Genomic DNA, 18926 nt, shown 5'->3' with positions numbered 1-18926 from the left:
GTTCAGGTCTTTTGCCCATTTTTTAATTGGGTTGCTCATTTTCTAATGAGTTTCACAATACAGAGTTTTTAAGGATATACTTATGGAATTCATAAAATATCAGGCTGGAAGAACCTCAGAAATCATCCAGTCCATCCCCCTTATTTTAGAGATGTGAAAAATAAGGCCCAGAGAAACTCAGACGGGGCAAAGCTGAAACCACAGCCTAAGAGTTCAGAGCTCCTTCACCACAGTGCATGTCAACAGGCAATTTGCTTTGCAAGCAGTTAACTCCTCAAGGACAGGCATCATGCCTCACCATCTGTCTGTCCTTCCTCACACCATGCTTGACACATGTTCATTGAATGTCTGTGGAAGGGAGGAAGGAATGACTTCGTCTGGCATCTATGCACCCTTTCCAAAGGACAGGCTCCTCTGACTTCTGCTCTAATCTGTAAGAGAGGGAGAGAAGAGAGTTAGCATTGTAGCTGTTCCACGGTGCAATGGTGGGAGCAGAGGCCAGAGCAGAGTGTAATTCTTAACTTCAGCTGGTTAAGAATTGGAGGCCTAGGCCCCCTCCCCAGACATTCTGATTGTGTACATTGTTTTAGTGTTTACTGTGTCCTGAGATAAGCCCTTTACACCCATTATCCTGTTTAATCCTTCCTTATGCAATTCTATGATGTGGACCATATCATTACTCTCGTTCTGCAAATGAGGAAACTATGGTTCAGAAAGGTTAAGGAACTCAATCCGGGTCACACAGCTAGGACATGCTGGAGTTGGCATGCAAATAAAAACAACCTAGTGTTGTTGGCCAGCCTCTGTTCCACACACATGTGAGTGTGCACACAGGCACCGAAGTCTTCACACTCAATCCTGGGCAAACCCGACATCGTGAGCCCCTGGAAGATAAAAGGCAGGGACAGTAGACCACCAAATTGCTGCCACAAAAAAGCACTTCACAGAGTTGTGACCATACAGGGCAGCCCATGTAGGGGCCCGAGAGCTATTGTGGGGTCCAGAATTAAAGCCTATCTGCTCCACCAAAACACAGAGACCGTGGGCACCCGCACCCATGTTCTCATTTGCATACTGCTTAGAGACAGCCCTTACTCTTCTAATTCCCTAATACTTGGTTAAAGTTGTTATTAAAGTATAACATACAAACAAAAAAGTACACAAATCTTAATCTGACGAATATTCACAAAGCGGACATACCTGGTAACCTGCTCCACGAATTTCAGGTAACATCTTTAGGCGTCTCCAGTTGCCGTAAGGAGTTTCATTGAAGACTTCAGAGAAAACACTTTTTTAATCGAATGTTATATGACAGATAAATGTCCTTTTATAAGAGGATATTTAAGAAAACAAAAGAAACAAACAACAACCAAAAGCGATAGAGCATTACAAATCTAAAAAGAGCTTGGGTTGCTATTTTAAACCAAATTTGAACTTTTTAGGGGGAGGTCGATATTTGTGCTAGATAAGTAAATCCTAGAAGGGGTGCTTCTTACGCGGGGCATATAATGTGGAATGGCAGTAAAGAGGGGGACCCTCTATCCTGAGCTGCACTTACGTTTCCTCTGGCTAAGTTTCCGCATCTCACCACGCACCATGCTTTCAGCGATCTCACAGGACCCAAATGGAGAGGCAGTGTACTAGCAGTTCCAGCTCAGCGATCAGACAGCTGGGCTCCAATCCAGGTTCTGCCACAGCCTGGCTCCGTGACCCTGGGCAAGCCACTTACCCTTCCTGAGTATCAGTGCTCTCACGTGTAAAATGAGCCCCCATCTGTACCTGATGTGGTTGTAGTAGGGGTAAATGAGGCATGTAAAGTGCTTATCACAATGCTTGGCACATTGATGACCTACTCCTTAGTCCCTCTTCAGATAACCTGCATCTCATTTCCTGGGAAATATGCAGGAAAGAGAGCAGATCCAGTACTAAAACGGGAGGGATGGTAGCTGGTGAATGGGAGTTTATGGAATATTCCTCCTATATTTAGGGGACGTTTGTCGCCTGCCTTCAGGCCCTGACTCAGAATGCGAAGGGGCAGTTTTATTCCTGCAGGTCAGAAAGAAACTTCTGCTCTGAGACAGAAATAAAAATATTGGTTCCTGAGGTGAGTCCTGGAATGTGATGGTCTCTCAGTTCAGCCTAAACCAGAGCTATCGGCCAGGAAGTTTATCAGTTTGCCTTTAGAAACACCCAGATCACCATGAGATTGGCTCAAGTGAGAGGTTGCCATGACAACCCCGGGACCATGTCACCTGGTAGAACTTGAACCCCTCCCCACACTCACATGTGCACACACCACACTGTCAGACCCACCTTGGAAGGACTCCAGCTCTGTGAGTCTCAGAAGTTGGGTCCCATGGTTAAGGGAGAGCATGTGGCCCTGCGGCTCCAAGCTCAGGGCTCCTGGAAGCCTTATGAGACTGTACTTGGTGGGACAGAGGAGGGAAGGAATGTAGGTGTTCTCAGGACAATGGCCCTCCCAAAGCAGTTGCTGGAAATGATGAGCCTTAGGGCCCCTGGGAAATCAGAAAGCAAGCTAGCCTCGGGCTCTTCAAGGCCCCAGGGAAAAGGGGCCTCAGCCAATTAAACACTTTCATTCTGCCCCTCTCCTCCCCACCCTTAGGCCCTCACTTCCATTCACAGGACTGGTCCATTAAACTCTCCCTAGTCTGATGGTGTAAGATAAAGTTTTAGGGGCTTATACTTCCCAGAGGCTTTTGCATTTTAATGGAGACTCTTGAAAACCAAAACACTTTCTGCCTCAAAGACTAAATCTCTTAATAGGGAGTCTGTGGGCTCCCTGGGAGTGGTGGGGGTGGGGGTGAGTAGGAAGCAGGAGAGAGATGGTTGACCGATCTGATGAGAAACACTCTTACCAAGAAGACTATAGTTCAGGATTAAAGTCAACCAGGTTTTGGTTTGAGTCCTCCCTGTTTGACCTTGAGTAAGAGCCTGTTCTCTTTTCTGCAAAATGGAGTCATAATGCTTAACTTATATGACTATTTCCACAAAGCCTGGCACGGAGCCTGGCATAATGTTTCAAGACCTCAAAGTAAGACCAACCAAGAAGATTGTTGTACATCCCCAGCCAAGGACCAGGATTGGTTCTGACAGTCTGGGCCTGGGCCAGGATGTTTAGCAGTGGCACTATGTTCAGCTATTCGGGTTAGATTAGGGTAGAAAGAGGGGCCTGAAAGCAGGAACGATTAAATAGCCAACGCTTTGATGTGATTTTAAGTTTGTTTGCTTATTCGTTTTTCTTTCAATACGGAGCCTGAGAAAATGTGAAAGCACTAGGCATTTTGACTAGGGAAGACAGAATATGCTAAAGGAGACAGAGACTGCTTAGCCTGGGACCCCCTTGACATGAGTACTACTGAAATGCTTCAGCTGTGGGCAAAAGACTTGTTTCTCTGCAGGATGTTTCTGGCAGTGTCAGTGGTTAAACATTAGCGATGTTTAACAATCTATACTGCAAAGTTATCGACTGCTGCTCTGACTACAATGGGTAGACTCTTATAAAGCTAGTGTGGCTGCTACACAAAAGATGTTGAGCTGGAAGAATCCTAGTCAATTTGGGAGAGATCTAGCTTTGAGATAAACCCCTTGGTACCTCCACCTCCAACAACACTTGGCTGACTTTGCTAAGGGCCTGCCACCCTTGTCATCTGGGTAGCAGTGAGACAGAGCTGCGAGAGGGTAGACCCCTCCCAGCTCTGCCACCACCAGCCGGGTGACTGGGGCAATTCACTCGGGTCTTGAGTTTTAGTTGCCTCATCTGTGTAATGACAAGATAACTCTACTTGAATTGATGGTGAGGCTAAATGTCCTAAATGTGAAGCAACTAGAACAATAACCAGGGACATACAGGAGCTCAACAAATGTTAACGTCCTTTTTCAACAAGCCAACTGGACTCTTCCCATTGTTTTCTCCTTCTTACACCCCCTCTGGCATGCTCTCTGCTGCAAATGACAAAAAATCCTCATCAATGAACCAAACAGGCATTCATTTTCCTCAAATAAGGAGCAATCTAGAGATAAGTAGCCACTGGTTCTGGTTCTGTGACTCAGTCACGTTCGGACTGCTGTCTCTTTGATTCCATTGGCTTTTCCTTCATGATTAAAACATGGCTACTGCAGCTTCTAGCATCACAGCTCAATTCTAGGCAGGAAGAAGAGAAAGGGGCAGCATCAGCTGTGAATTCCTTTTATAAAAAAGGAGAAACTTTCCCAGAAGCCCCAGAAGACTTCTCACTGAATGACTATGTCCATCACATGGTCACGTCTATGTGCTAGGGAGGCTGGGAAAGCAAACCAGCCTCTAGAGCGGAGGCAGACAAGGAAGAAAGAAGTAAAGAAATAGCTGTCGAATAAGCCAACCCATAGTGTGAGCCACAGCTGTGCATCAGGTTAAATACAGTATTTCTTTTATTCATTCAGCAAGTGAATATTGAGCACCTTCTGTGGCCTAAGCTGGGTACCAGAGAGGATTGATGAGGAAAATCAGACTTGGGGCCAGGAGACAATGAGCGCTTGGTCTGTCTATTGAGGGGGATTGTGGGAACAGCACCAGAGCTTGCGGTGCGGAGGAGGGAGGAGTAAAGATTTCCTGGATGGGTGCTGAATGTGACCAGGAGTAAGTCAGGTATTTGGAGTGAAGGAAGGTGGGCAGGCTGCCCATGTGGTGTTCCAGGCAGAGAGAACAGCATGTGCAATGACCTAGTAGCAAGAGAGATCATTGCATACATTCGGGAATTGAAAGAAGTCCCTGAGGCCACCAAAGTTTATTCAAACAAGAAAAATCAAAAGCAGGGCACACAGATGTGAAGTGAGTAAATTCGACTAGCAAGACCATTACACAGTGTTCTGCCAGTCCCATCCCAGGGTGGAGAGAAGGCACCGGCAGCCTCTTTAAACAAGCAGAAAGCCTGGGTTGCTGCTGTGGACAAACTCAGCTATCTCACTGGCACGGTCATTTAGGAGAGGAGAGACTCTTCTGGCTGGTACCTGCCGTCAGGGCGGAGTCACTGTCTTCTACAGAATCCTTTATAGGAGTCCTTGGTACCTGCTGTGCCCTCTGCCTGGAATTCTCTTCCCCTGAGGCTATAGGGTCCTCACTCCCACCCCCTCCTCACCTTTTAGAATTCAGTTCTGGCCACGCTTCCTCAGAGGGGCCTCGTCTGACCGACGCCCACCCTGAAATACATCAACTCATGGACGGTCCACACACCAGGGAACTCCACCGTGTAGCTGTTGCCACAATTGTGATCTTATATCTATTCATGTGGATTTTTTTTTTCTTTTAAGTTAATGACTATCTCTCCTGATAGACTGTAAGCTCTATAAGTACAGTGACCAAGTCTGGTTTTGCCCACTGCTATACCCCCAATGCCTAGCATCGTGCCTGGCACATAATAGGAGCTCAATAAATATCAAGAGCTAGACCATATAAACTGACAATGTTCAACCATGTGGGGCCTACAGAAGGGCAATTTCATATAATTCACCCTAATATTCATTGAACGAATGAATGAATTTGAGTTTCTCCAAAGACTATCCACTGCAGCATGGAGTTCAGTACAAGGAGGGTCTACCTGGAGTCTGTTCAAAGGATGGATTTTCCTGAAATTATAAAGAGCTGAGTATCTGGTACCTGGTCACAGTCTAGACGTGAGCAACGCTTCTCACACTTCAGTGTGTGTTTGGAGCCTCTGGGAATCTTGTTAATGTGCACATTCTGATTCACTAGGTCTGGGATGGGGCGCAAGAGTCTGCATTTGTAACAAACTCTCGGGCAATGGCCATGGGAAGGCTGCCAGAAAGAGGCCAAAACACAGACTCGGAGCTGGTTGGTGGAAGTGCCCTCTGTGCCTCTCCAAGGAGCCCCCACGAAGGTTCCCGTCTCTGTCCTTGCTCAGCCAACATGAAATTCATTTGAAAAGAGTTGGGGTCTACGGCCATGCCACCCTGAACAAATCCGATCCTGTCTGATCTCGGAAGCTAAGCAGGGTCGGGCCTGATTAGTACTTGGATGGGAGACCACCTAGGAAGACCAGGTGCTTTAGGCGTAAAAAAAATAAAACTAATGAGGACACTGATTACCATGGAAACTGCTGTCTCTGGTGGCCTCTGGAGGGGAAGGAAGGAAGGAAGGAAGGAAGGAAGGAAGGAAGGAAGGAAGGAAGGAAGGAAGAGAAAAGAGATGGGATCCCAGGTCATAGCTGTAGTATCTCCATTGTATGGAAAAGAAGCTGAGCAACTGTCATTTATAAAAGAACTTTCCAAATCACTGAAACTTGGCTCTCCATATGCCCAAAACGGTTTTTCTTTTCATTGTTATTTCAAATTAATGTTATTAAACACTATCTTGCCTTCTTAGACAGAGTAAATTAGACCGAACCTGACTCTTGTTTTCTTTCCCCTTCTTTTAAAAATTGGTTGATATCATGTGAATAAAGCATATATGTACAGCTTAAAGAATATAAGTCAAGTGAATATCAATAGACCCACCACCCAGATAAGAAGAAAAAGAGTCTCACTATAAGACCTTAGGAGCCTGCTCTTTCCCCGTCAGAGGTAACCTCTATTCCAATTTATACGTCAATCATGCTCTTGCTTTTCTTTATTGCTTTATCATATATGAATGTAGCCCCAAACAACATAATTAGTCTTGTCTGTTCCTGAGTTTTATGTAAATTGAATCCTACTTATGTGTTTTGTTGGCGACTAGTTCCTTTTGTTAAACATTGTTTTTCAGTTTCATCCATGTTGCCATGTGTGGCTGTAGTGTGTTCATTTTCCCAGCTGTATAATATTCCATGCAGAATATACCATGACTGTTTGATGGACATTTGAGGGATTCTGAATACTATAAAAACAGTGCTGCCATGAATTTTCTAGCACATGTCTCCCATGACCAGGTGCAAGGGTTGTCTCTGTACATACTTAAGAGCTGAACTTTATTGCTTTACGTGCTTAACTTTATAAGGTGCTGCCAAACCAGTTTCCTCAGAGGTTATTCTCCCACCAGCAGTAGGGGAATCCCCGTTTGTCCACATGTTCACCAGCACTGGACACTGGCCCACTTTAAAACTTTCCCTAACTTCTCATGATACCCAGAATCACACTGTCTAGGTCCATTCAGGCTTCCACAACAGAATATGACAGATGGCTGGTTTATAAACAACAAAAACTTAGTTCTCACAGCTCTGGAGGCCGGAAGTCCAAGATCAGGCTGCCTGCATGGTCGGGTGAGGGCTCTCTTCTGGGTCTCAGACTTCTCAGTGTTTCCTCACATGGGGGAATGGAAAGAGATCTCTCTGGAGCCCCCTTTGTAAGGGCGTTTATCTCATTCTTGAGGACTCTGCCCTCATGACCTAAGCACCTCCCAAATGCCCCACCTATTGATACCGTCACTTCGAGCATTAGGATTTAGCATATAAAAATTTGAGAGACCTGAACATTGAGACCATAGCATGTATACTTCCCTCTTTTGTGCATACCCATCCCCCTCCTTGGACTGGACTGTGACACGAGGTTGTTCTTATCACGCTAACTGGACTCGGAGACTGTGCTATGCTCTCCTGTCTACTTTTCTTTCTTCCGTCTACTTTTTATTCTTGGTTTGTCTCTGCCTTTAACACAAACTGACAACCATCTTCTCATTCCGATCAGAGTGTCAAGTCTCCAGCAGCCTTCCCCTGCTCCCCTTCTAAGGTATTCTTTCAAACCTCTGTGGAATGAGAAGTTCTTCACCCAAATCGTCCCTTGAATTTTGTCTACGTAAAGAGAAAATGGTCTCTGAAGGAAGATCTGAATGGTCTGCCTGTGAGTAAATACATAAACGGTAGGATGAATTCTGTGGCATTTACTTCGGCTGTGACAGTCATTTTTGTTTTGTTTTGAGGGGGGTAGTTTCCTTATTTGTTTTTGGTGGTTGTTTATTTTTGCTTTTTTTCTGGTTCCCGACAGTGTCCCAAATAACCAAGGATTCTTATAAATCACCTCTGCATAAGTGCCGCTGCCCTTTGAATATACTTCTGGTTTAATTTGGTATCAAATTTAATTAAATTCGTATTTAATTTTGGTTGCTGCTATCTTCCCAAAATATCAAGGCTTCAGCTAGCAGATGGCACATATCCCTGTGACAAGAGACACCAAGTATTTCAAATAACCTAATTCTGTCCCCACCAGAAGCATCTTCAGAAATAAGGGTGTTGGAAAATTCTGACTTTCCAAAAAAGGGATTTTGAGGCACAGCTGGAGATAGAGGCATCCATGCCAGGCAAATCTTTGTCTTTTCACAGGTTTGTGAGACCAGAGCGAGAATTCAAGTAAGACCCACATGCCATGTATCTAAATATTTAAAAGTTATTAGCCAAGCTAACAAATTGTTAAATAAAATGTCTTAGCCACCTACCTTTACCAATATACCTCCACAACATTCTGAAAGGCCATGTGTGACTTTAGAATTCTCAGACTCCTTGGACAAAATGTGACAGCACAGGGACAGGCAGTCCCCGATCAGGGCCTGTCCCCTTTTTGTTCCTACCCTCAGCCTTGCCCACCTGCACAATCCTGCAGCTCTCCCTTCTGTCCACTGCCCATGCCCTGCGTCCCAAGAAGCCACCCCTTGGCCACTAGCTTCACATGCCACCCTTGATAGGATGGACCACGGGAATAGGCCCACATGGGCCCTGGAAGCAGGCTTGGGCCATTTGGGCAGAGATTCTGAGGTCCCGAGTACTGGGACTGAGGTCTACATGAGGGTAGGCATAAGCATGGGCGTGGGTTCTGCTTGGGCATCCACCTGGTTCTGAGGACTTCTCACCCCAAGGACACAGGGAGGCCTGGGCAGGGTTCTCTTGCCTGGGTCATAGAAGGTGCTGGGTCACATTGCCACACTGACTCAGTAGGCCTGGCCATAAAGTGAATTGAGAATAACTGGAAGCTATTTTGAGAGTTTTTCCTGTTATCTGGGGCTGGAGATTGCCTCTGGATTACTGATTGTAGGAGAGGATTTCTTTAGCTGTGTCTCTGCATTGGGGGCAGGATTCAGAACTCAATGCCTATCTCCTCACCTCTGGAAACAAATCCAAACTAAAAAACCAAAACCAAAATAGAACAAAACAAAACAAGAGTCTCTCTTTTGTCCTTGACGTGCTCAGCCTATCTCTCTCTGTTCCCTCCTGCTCTGACACCCTCCAGTCAGGCTCTCTCCCTGGTCTTCTGTGTCCTGCTTTTCCCTGCTGACTTTCTTCCCTCCGCCCTCCTTCCCTGGCTCGTGTCTTAATCCCTGCCATAGCGACCGGGAAAACAACATAACACTGGGGCAGATGAGAGCTGAATTTCAGAGCCCTTCAGACTCACAGGGGGCCAGGAATTTCCATCATGAAACAGACCAGGGGAAAAACTTGAAATCTTGGAGAGGTAGTGAGGAAAACTTAGGGGATGGAAGAAGAAGGGGCGCCTCAAAAAAAAAACCAATAAAGATTGATTTAAAAGGAATAAGGAGAGGTGACTTACAAAGTTAGTAAAAGTTAGTATGGTTCCTCCCAACACCACTAAACCCATGGCCATCCCCAAAAAACAGTCAACATCCATCCTATGGGATGAATTATTAGCAGAGGGAGAAATGGTGGGGGGCAGGCATCAGGAAAAGTGAGATCCCTCTTGTGGAAAGAGCTAAAGGGTTAATATTTTCATAAAGTAGAACTCCAGCATTTTAGGTCTGGTGGATGGAAAGGGGTTAACACTATCAAGGAGCAAACTTGGGGTAGCTCAGAAGGGTGTGGTCCTGAAATTGATTTATTTTAAAAGCATAGAAAGCCAATGAATGTACTTTTGGCCACAAGATACAACAGGTGAGAAAAAAAGAAAGGAAAAGGCCTGATTTCTATTTCCTGGAAAGGAGGTGTTGTTGCAGATCTTCGGGAGAGCACACTCAAGCCTCTTATAGAGCCCTGATTACTTGGCTCACCCTCACCATCTTGGCGTGTTCCCAGTGGCTGACTCCTTGGCGTATGGCACTCGGGCTGCCGTCACCTGCCAACAACAAGGAAGCTGGGTATTGTGGCTGCAGCTTTGGGAAGCTACTTATGAAAGAGATGAATAAGCCCCAGGAGTAGAAAGAGGGTGCAGCTAATGCCTAGCTCAGGAAGAACTGGTAAGCAATCAACTCAATCCAATTCAACACTGACCAAGTGCCAGTTGTGTGCCAGGCTAGTCCCTGGGGATGTGAAGATGAAAAAGGTGTGGTCTCTATTCTAAAGGACCAGGCATGCCCATAAGGAGCTGTAATCAGAGGAGTGAATGCACCAAAAAGGAAAATTAAGTCTGGAAGTGGAAGGGTTTTATGGCCTACAGTGCCAGAGGTAGAAAAAGGAGGAAGAAGGGCATCTCCATTTGTGCAGTCAGGCTCAGCATTCCCGAAGCACACCCTGTTCTTCACCCCTCCCTTATCCAGTCAGTCCGGCTGAGTGACCCTCAAGTTCTCCCCCTCTTCTCCTGTCTTGACTCAGTTTCTCATTTCTAGCCTTGGTCCAGACTCTTTGCACTCAGTACCCTGAGGCCACTTTCTACAACTCAGGTCCAATCAGCTCCTCCTCTGCTTAAAAGCCCTCTGTGAGAAGACAGTCAGTAAATGAGACTAGTGAGAGGAGGTGGACAGGACCAGGAATTAAAGTGTGATTATAGTAATAAGAATATGAAAATCTCTGAGATTGAGAGGTGGAAGAAAGGAAAATAGAGGCTACTAAGCAAAAGGAGATCAGCACCCGAAAGGAATGACCAAATAAAGGTGTAAAATAAACAAAAAGTTACCAAAAAATCTATTTTCTTTTCCCTTACGAGTAATTATATAAAGTTTACAGGAATCATTTAAAGAATGCCTCCTGATAGAATTTTTTTCTGGAACAATACGTACCCATTTAAGTCTTTAATAAACATATGAATTCATAATGAAAGAAAGAGTGGAAGGAGGAAGGAAGGAAGGAAAGAAGGAAGGAAAGAAGGAAGGAAGGAAGGAAGGAAGGAAGGAAGGAAGGAAGGAAGGAAGGAAGGAAGGAAACAAACTATGGTTTCCTACTGTCTCCAGAATAAAGGCTAAGCCCCAAGTTCCCTCACACTGCTGAAGGCCTAGAGGTAGCGCAGGCTTCAGGGTAAGTTTGACTTAATGGCTCAACAATGTCGTCAAAGCCCCTACTTCTTTCTGGATGTCCTCTCTGCCCTCCATGGTGTCATCTTCATTCTTGGGCAGTCTTCTCTCGTAGTGACAAAATGGTTGTAGCAATTCCTGGCTTCATACCCACACTTCATGCCATGTAGGAGAAAGAGAGAGAGCTTCTTTCCCTGAAGCTGTCAGTAAATTTTCTCCAGTCTTTCAAGTCATAATTGGGTCACCCGTTTATCCTCAGGCAAGAAAGGATTTTGCTGATGCGTCTATACTGGAGCTATTCACCCCACCCACAGGGCGAGGGTGGAGTCAACTTCCTACAAAGTGCATGGGAAGTGTAGGGAGGGTGGATACCCAAAGCCAAGTGTGGTAGTTACCAAAAAGGAGTGGATGCTGAGGAGGCCACCGCAGTGTCCACTGCAGCACCTTCCAGCATCTCCTCCTCTCAAGCTCCACCCGGCTACATTCTGCTCCCAAAACTGTTGGATTGGTTTTCCATGCATGATTTTGTACATGTTTTCCCTTCCACCTGGGATGCCTTTTCATTCCTCTTGCTCAGTGAATACCTACTCATTTTTCAAGCCCCTGCCCGACATCACCTTCCCTATTGTTCAGCTACTGTGATCACCTTAAGAACAGAAGCCAGGTTCTTATTCCTTCTCAGCACAGATAATACCTGGCACACAATAGGTGTTCAATAATTAATAAATGTTTATTAAGTGAATGGATGTTGCTGATGAGATAACAGTATTTCTGAAGTCTACAACGAGGAGCTAGTGTATCTTCAAAATCTCATCCTCCTGAAGTCTAAAATGTAACAAATGTAAGCAGAGTTGTAATGTGTAAAACTATGAGGAGGCAAGGATAAGGCCCCCAAGAAGTTCAGATAAAGGGACATTGAAACTAGGAGTTTGTCCAAGGATCTTTAGTGTCGTCCCAGAGAGAGGGCTTCCTCATGGCTGGCAGGAATGTTTTAGTTCACTTGGCAGGTCCGTACATTCTTAAATAGAAAGGAGCCTTTCAGGCCATCATAGCCTGATCTCTTAATCTTCCAACCACTTAGATTATTCTACTTGGAAGAAATCGCAATAGTCCTGCAGATCCAGGCACTCCTACCTGGCTGGCAATTACAATCTTACAACCTCTTAATAAATTGGCTTTCTGGTTTACCATCCTAATCTATACTTCTTTAATGTGGATTGGTTTGAGACCAACACTACCAGTTAATTTTCAATATCTGTTCTCTTTTTCTGCCTTAGTCGTAGAACCTCAGAATTTTAGCTGGTCACATGGTCACCTATCATACAGACTATATTTCTCAGCCTCCCATGCAGCTAGGTAGGGCCACACTACTAAAGGCAGGTAAGTAAGAGCAGTACATAATGTAACTTCTTGGAAGCGCCATCAAAAAAAAGAGTAGGGTTTCCCTCTCCTTCCTTTTCCTCTTTACGCTGGCTAGGATATTGATACGTTGGCTGGAGCAGAAACAGTGATCTTGGACTATTGAGGAATTTGGAAATAAAGCCCATGTGTGATAGAGCAACAGAATAGGAGCCTGGGTTGACTATTACCACAAAGTGCAAAATCAGAAAGCCTTCAATGCCTCTCTGAGCATTTACATAAGAGAAGCGCACTTTTTATTTTGGTTAAGCCACTTTTGACACTAGCAGCCAAAACTAATTCTAGTTTTATACGATTTCCCGAAGTGGTGCTGATCCACACATGTAGCTACTGAGAATTTGAAATGTGGCTAGTACAAACCGGGGCATCCACAGGGAAGCACTCTGGGATCCAGGCTGTGGTACCCAGCTAAGGTATTAGACCAGTCACACATCCATGGACTACTTTTATCTCCTTATATTACTCATCAGTTCTTGCATGTTGTCTACTTTTCCATTAGAGCTCCTAACGTATTAGTTATCTCTGTCTGATCATTCCAAAATCTGCGTCATATGAGTCTAGTTCTAATACTTGCTTTGCCTTGTAATTTTTGTCAAATGCCTCAGATGATGCATAGAGCAATAGATATTGAGGCAAAAAAGTCTTTAATGTGAAGTTTTAGGTTAACCTGATGTGGTGCTGGGCTCTGTTTATTGTTTTACTGTAACTGCAGGTGTCAGAGCCTTCAGATTTTTCCAGAGTCCTTGTTTTTGTGTCTCCCATTGCCTTTGGGCTTCCCTAGGAATTCCTTCTTAAGTGGAGTCTGTATCGTGCAGCTCTTTCAGACGCAATCCACTATTACCAGAAAGGAGCCTTGTCAATGTGGTGGCAAAGTGTGAGAAGACGTTTAACTTGATGATTTAATCTCAGTCTTTTAGTGGGCCTGTGTCCCTGGGCTGAGCTCTTCACACATGTTTCTTAGCTTCCCCGCTCCTTTTACACAGGAAAAATAAAGAGGGCTGGAGTTGGATAATTCTCTTCCCCAAGCTGAGCAAAGGCTCTGGCAAAGTCTCTTCCCTAAATAGTAGGCCTTTATTAAGGAGAACGCTCTGGATGTAATTCGGAATGGGTACTTCCTCTCTCTCCTTGCCAGAGCCACAGGGGCTATTTCTTGGCCCTTCACCGTGAGAGCCTGGTAGAGTTCCTGGAGGTAAAATCCACGAGAGTGTGGGGGTCTCTAGGATTGTGGGGGCTTCTCACTCTCATGATAGTCCATTCAATCTCCAGAAATTCATCAAATTATCATTTAAGAGTTCCCACTGGTTTATAGTTCTAGCAGCATTTGCTCCAGGTAAGCCAATCTCAGCTGTGTTTTTCTGGACTCATCTGTCTCTTCAGATTTCCAGGTGGTGATTTGCCCTGCAACCCCAATTCTCTGATTTGTTCAAGAAAAGTCTTTGATATTCAGTTTGTATAGCTTTTCCTTGTTGTAAGGACAGGAATGACAACTTCTAAGCCTTGTACATGCCGGAGCTGAATCTACAAGTTTATTTTTTTTTCCAAGAAAATTATATAAAGTTCAAAATACATAGTAGTCTGGGCCCATTTAGTCTGAGGTCAAGGCACCCTATTCACAAGATCACAAGGGCAACAGAGTAGTATGATCGGCACCTTAAGTCATCAAGAAAATGTTCCAAATACTCTCGCAAACAAAGCAAAGAAGCAAGTATACACTTTTAAAGCCCAACAGAATGATTCAACTTTAAGTTTAGGCACTCAGATTTTAACCCCTTAGGACACCTTATGCCAAATAGCTGAGGTCTTACCACAAAGGTCGAAGTAAATATGTAAATCAGGCTGAAAAATAAATAATAAATCAGGTTGAAGTCTTTCTTTTTTTTTTCTTAGTTATTTTTTAAGAAAACAACCACACTTTAGAAAATTATACATAAATCAGCCTCCAGGTAAACGGCCTCTGGGCTGTATTCCTCCTGGTGTCAAGAGGTTAGGTCTTCAGTCTCCTCCCTTAGGGCTGGGCACCCAGCTCTGCTCTGACCTGGAAATCTCTACTTGACTCCCTCTCTCTCTGACAGGCAAAGCTGTCGTCTCAGAATTCCCCCAGGTACCCTGGGGGCTGGAGTTGCTGAAACAGAGGCGCCATAGCCGATGTGCTAATGAATGCATGAAGCTCCTGGTGGAATGGGGTTACAGGGAGGTGTTGGGAAAGTTCCTTTCTCTCTTTTCTTTAAAAAAAAAAAGGTCTTTTTTCATTTTGTGAGTGGGAGTACACACACACACACACACACACACACACACACACACACACACACCAGGCCTCTAACCTGAAAAAACTTGCACTTTCCAACTGCCCCAAATTACTCAATGTAATTTTCCCATCTCTGAGATCTCAGAGTGTTCGGGTTCTGGCCTGGCTTCTCCTTTTTCCCTTCCGGGATTCAACCTCCTTTCTCACTGGTCTCACTTGCATGGCATTCCTCCCATTTGACATGTTATCATCTTCTCTCTTCTCACAGACTGAAAGCATCTCAAGAGCTCAGTCCACCTTTTTATCTCCCAAAGCTCCCGGCATCTACCTCACCCAAGCACTCAACAAATGGTTATTGTTTTCACTTATTCCTCCGATACGCAATGAGCATTTCCTATGTACCAGACCTTGTTCTACGTACTTCACATGGAATAATTCATTTAAGTCTACCAAACAACCCTAATATTATCCCCATTTTACAGATGGAGAAACTGGTGCACAAGTTGATTATGTAATTAACCACAAGCCACAGAGCCAGTAAATCATGGCAGAGCTGAGATTTGAACCCAGCCCTATATCTGGCTCCATTATCTCTTAAACCACTAGGCTATATTGCCTCCCCCAAAGTACATAAGACCCTAAAATGATATATCAGTTTAGTTTCCCAAAAGCTATCCTTTACTGCCAAAACAACAGAAAAACTGGTGTGGATTTACCTTTCCAGTGGGTGTTTGTAACTGTAAGTTACACCATAAACTTCGCTGAGAAGCTCTAGGTACGTATAGAAGATATACTGAGATGAGGAGCTGTAGTTGAGTTGTTTTCAAATTTGAGAATAGAGGTCGGGGTTGGGGGTCACTTATGATACTGGTGAAAAGCAAGGACACTATGATGGTTAATTTTTTATGTCAATTTGATGCTCAGATAGCTGGTTAAACATCATTTCTGGGTATGTTTGTATGCTTCCACATTACATTAGCATTTGAGCAGGTGAACTCAGTAGATTGCTCTCCCTGTGTGGGTGGGCATTATCCCATCTGTTGAGGGCTTGAATAGAACAAAACAGAAGAAAGAGGAATTGTCCATTTTTCTTTCTTTCCTCCCGTTTGAGCTGGGATGTTGGTCTTCTCCTGCTCTTGGGCAGGGATTTACAATATTGGCTCCCCTGGTTCTCAGGCCTTCAGACTCCAGCTGGAGCTGCACCGCAGCTTCCCTCGGTCTCCAGATTGTGGACTGGGGAGTGGTGTCGGGAGAACCAGGACAGCCCCATGGCCTGTAGGGATAGGCACCCAGCTCTGCCAATCTCTTTGTTTCAGCTTCCACCATCATCGGTTGGTTCTTTAGAGTTAATTGCCCTCTTCCTTTTCCCTTCTGTTGAAGCATACACATTTCCATAAGTAAAGTCATGTGTGGTATAAGCAAAAGCATCTCTCGGTGTGGAGTTGGGGAGACCTGGAGTCTAGCCCCATCCCAGTCATTATCTCTGTAGATGACAAAGATCCAGCATTCCCCTCTCTTCCCCTCACTCCCCCATGAAATAAAAGTGGTGAACGGGCTATCTCTGAGGCTCCCTTCCAGCCATAAGAATCTGTGGTCTTTGATTTGTGTGTGCTCCCTGACAGCCTTCCTATGGGATCGGGCCAATAGCACAAAAGCCCAGTTAGAAGGCTGGGGTCCCAAGACCCCATAGCCTAGGCGCTAGCTTGCCCCAGAGCAAGGGAGAACCTGGGTTTGTGGACACTGCCAGGCTTCAGCCAGCTCCCGCAGCCCCACTGTTCCATATTAGCAAAGCTTTGTTTTGGAAAGGTCCAAGAATACATTTATTGATAGAAACTGGAAGTTAGTTGGCCACACTAAGAACTCAGCTTTCCTCCCTCCCTTGGTCCCACTGGCTATAAAAGAAGCTTTGTCTCCTGCCATGGGGCAGTCAGTCCAGAATGTGACCACAAGACTGAATTCAACCTTTAATGGGCTTCAACGTCTGCTCAAAAGAAGACAATTCCAAATTGTCACGGCAGAGCTGAGATTTGAACCCAGTCCCGCCATGTGCCGGATGCCCTCTGCACATCAGGGTGAGTGGGTCTGGCCTGGCATGGAAGAGTAGGGCCTGGGTTGAGCACCACCTTGGGCCACCCTTCGTTTCCCATGCTTCTCATGCCTATCCTGAAAATGAGCAGGAAGTGCCAGAATGCGGCTGGGTGAACAAAGGAACTTTCTTTTCTCTGTGGTCTCACCTGAGTCAGGAGAGAAAATGGTGCATGAATGCAGTGGGTAGAACCCTGTACTCAGAGGCTGCATCATCTTCCCTTCCACCCTCTGCAAAAAGGGGATCATTCACCACTGTGGCTGCCTAGGCTGTAGAGAAGCATTGAAAGAGTCTGGTCCATGCACAGGCAGCCAGCCAAGTTCATGGCCACTATACCTCTAATACCCAGGAGAAAGGGATAAAAGCCAGAGGAGACATCTGGATTGTTTGTAGCTGGAGATCAGGGAAGGCTGGATGGTGGAGGGAGCACTGAGCAGGGAAATGGTTTAGATACACAGACATGGGAAAGGCTGTCAGGCAGAGGGAGCAGAGAGAGTCAAGGCCTGGTGGCTGGGAGACACAGGTGTGCTGGGAGAAGTGTTTGGCAGGGTGCAAGATACATGAAGAGAGCAATAAAAAATAAATTTGAAAAGGTCAGTTGGGTCATGCTAAAGAATTTGGACTTTAGTCTATGGCCATGCCACCCTGAACATACATGATCCTGTCTAATCTCAGAAGCTAAGCAGGGTCGGGCCTGGTTAGTACTTAGATGAGAGACCACCTAGGAAGACCAGGTGCTATAGGCATAAAAAAAGAAAAAAAAGAATTTGGACTTTATTTCATAGGCAATGAGAGCATTTTAAGATCTCTCAGCAAAAAAAAAAAAAAAAAAGTGCCTTAATTAAGAAAATAAACCAAAAGTTGCTCAGCACCAAGGACCAAGCACTTCACCACAGTTTATCACATATAATCCTCTATAATCCTCACAGTGGTCCCAAGAGGTAGGTGACATAATCTGCATATTGTACTTGAGGAAATTGAAATGCAAAGAGGTTAGGGACTTTCTCAAGTCACACAGCTAAGCCCTCATGTACGTACTTAAGTTTTCCTTCTTGAGCATGCCTCATGGCTAAGCTAAGTGAGAATGTACTTCAGCAAAACCGAAGTGCCCATCCAGGGAACAAAAGGATAATGTGAGAATAATAGAAATCGTGGCATTAACCCAGGAATCCAATGAAAAGCTATTTCAGGATGACAGCTGTTTAGCAAGGCTCAAAAGAATTTAGTGTCTATTAAAATGTCGGTGGGTCCCAAGAAGAAATTCTTCTAGAAGAATGGAAGAGATTCCAAGAAACACATAAAATGAGTAAAAAACTAGATCATTGGAACATGATGGCAAAGACCTAGCTTTCTTTGTCCAAACAGAAAAAAGAAAGCAATCGAAAATTCTAGCAATCGAAAATTCTGGGAAAAACAAGCCACTAAACAAGAAAGTTATAATCCAAAAATGAAACAACATAAGAAGTCAGATGCATTTGAGCAAATGATGGCACATAAAACAAGAAAATGTATTTGATCTTGGGGCTAAGAATATTATCCTTGAGTGAGACAGGTGTCTGCCCTTGGACATACAAGAAATATGATCATAGAACATCACTAGCCCTGTGCCTATTTACCTACACAAAATGTACTACTCCAGTTGCTGGTTATTGGTTTTCAACTTTTAGAGTGGACCGTGAACAGAGAAGGAAAGCATTCATTATGATTTTGGGACACAGGATGTAATGTTACCACACTTGAAAATGTAGAAATTTAAAGACAGCTGATAAAAGAGGTGAGTGGGGAAGAAGAAAGGGAGAAGACAAGGATGATGATGTTAATATTCTACCTCATAGGGTGAGGAGCCAAGTACAGCTAAGAGCTGATGAGCCAAAGTTATCAATGCAAGAACTAGAAATAATGACTATATCAGTTAGAATTCTAGAACAGGGGATCCGTTGTGGGGATTAGACCTTATATAGTTATGGGGCCTGGTAAACAGTCTGTGTAAGATGAGACTGCTGCCTCTGTGTCTGGTGTCG

General features: G+C 44.8%; 2 pseudogenes; both read left to right on the top strand.

Moving 5' to 3' along the window:
• Nucleotides 1-5949: 5949 nt before the first annotated feature.
• Nucleotides 5950-6068, top strand: LOC112473970 (annotated as a pseudogene).
• An 11464-nt stretch (nt 6069-17532) lies between these two features.
• Nucleotides 17533-17651, top strand: LOC112473736 (annotated as a pseudogene).
• Nucleotides 17652-18926: the final 1275 nt, after the last annotated feature.

The sequence above is a fragment of the Pteropus alecto genome, unplaced genomic scaffold (assembly GCF_000325575.1).
Source record: "Pteropus alecto unplaced genomic scaffold, ASM32557v1 scaffold8, whole genome shotgun sequence".
Taxonomy (NCBI): domain Eukaryota; kingdom Metazoa; phylum Chordata; class Mammalia; order Chiroptera; family Pteropodidae; genus Pteropus; species Pteropus alecto.
Note: the sequence above shows the minus strand (reverse complement) of the source record. Positions and strands in the feature narration are given on the sequence as shown.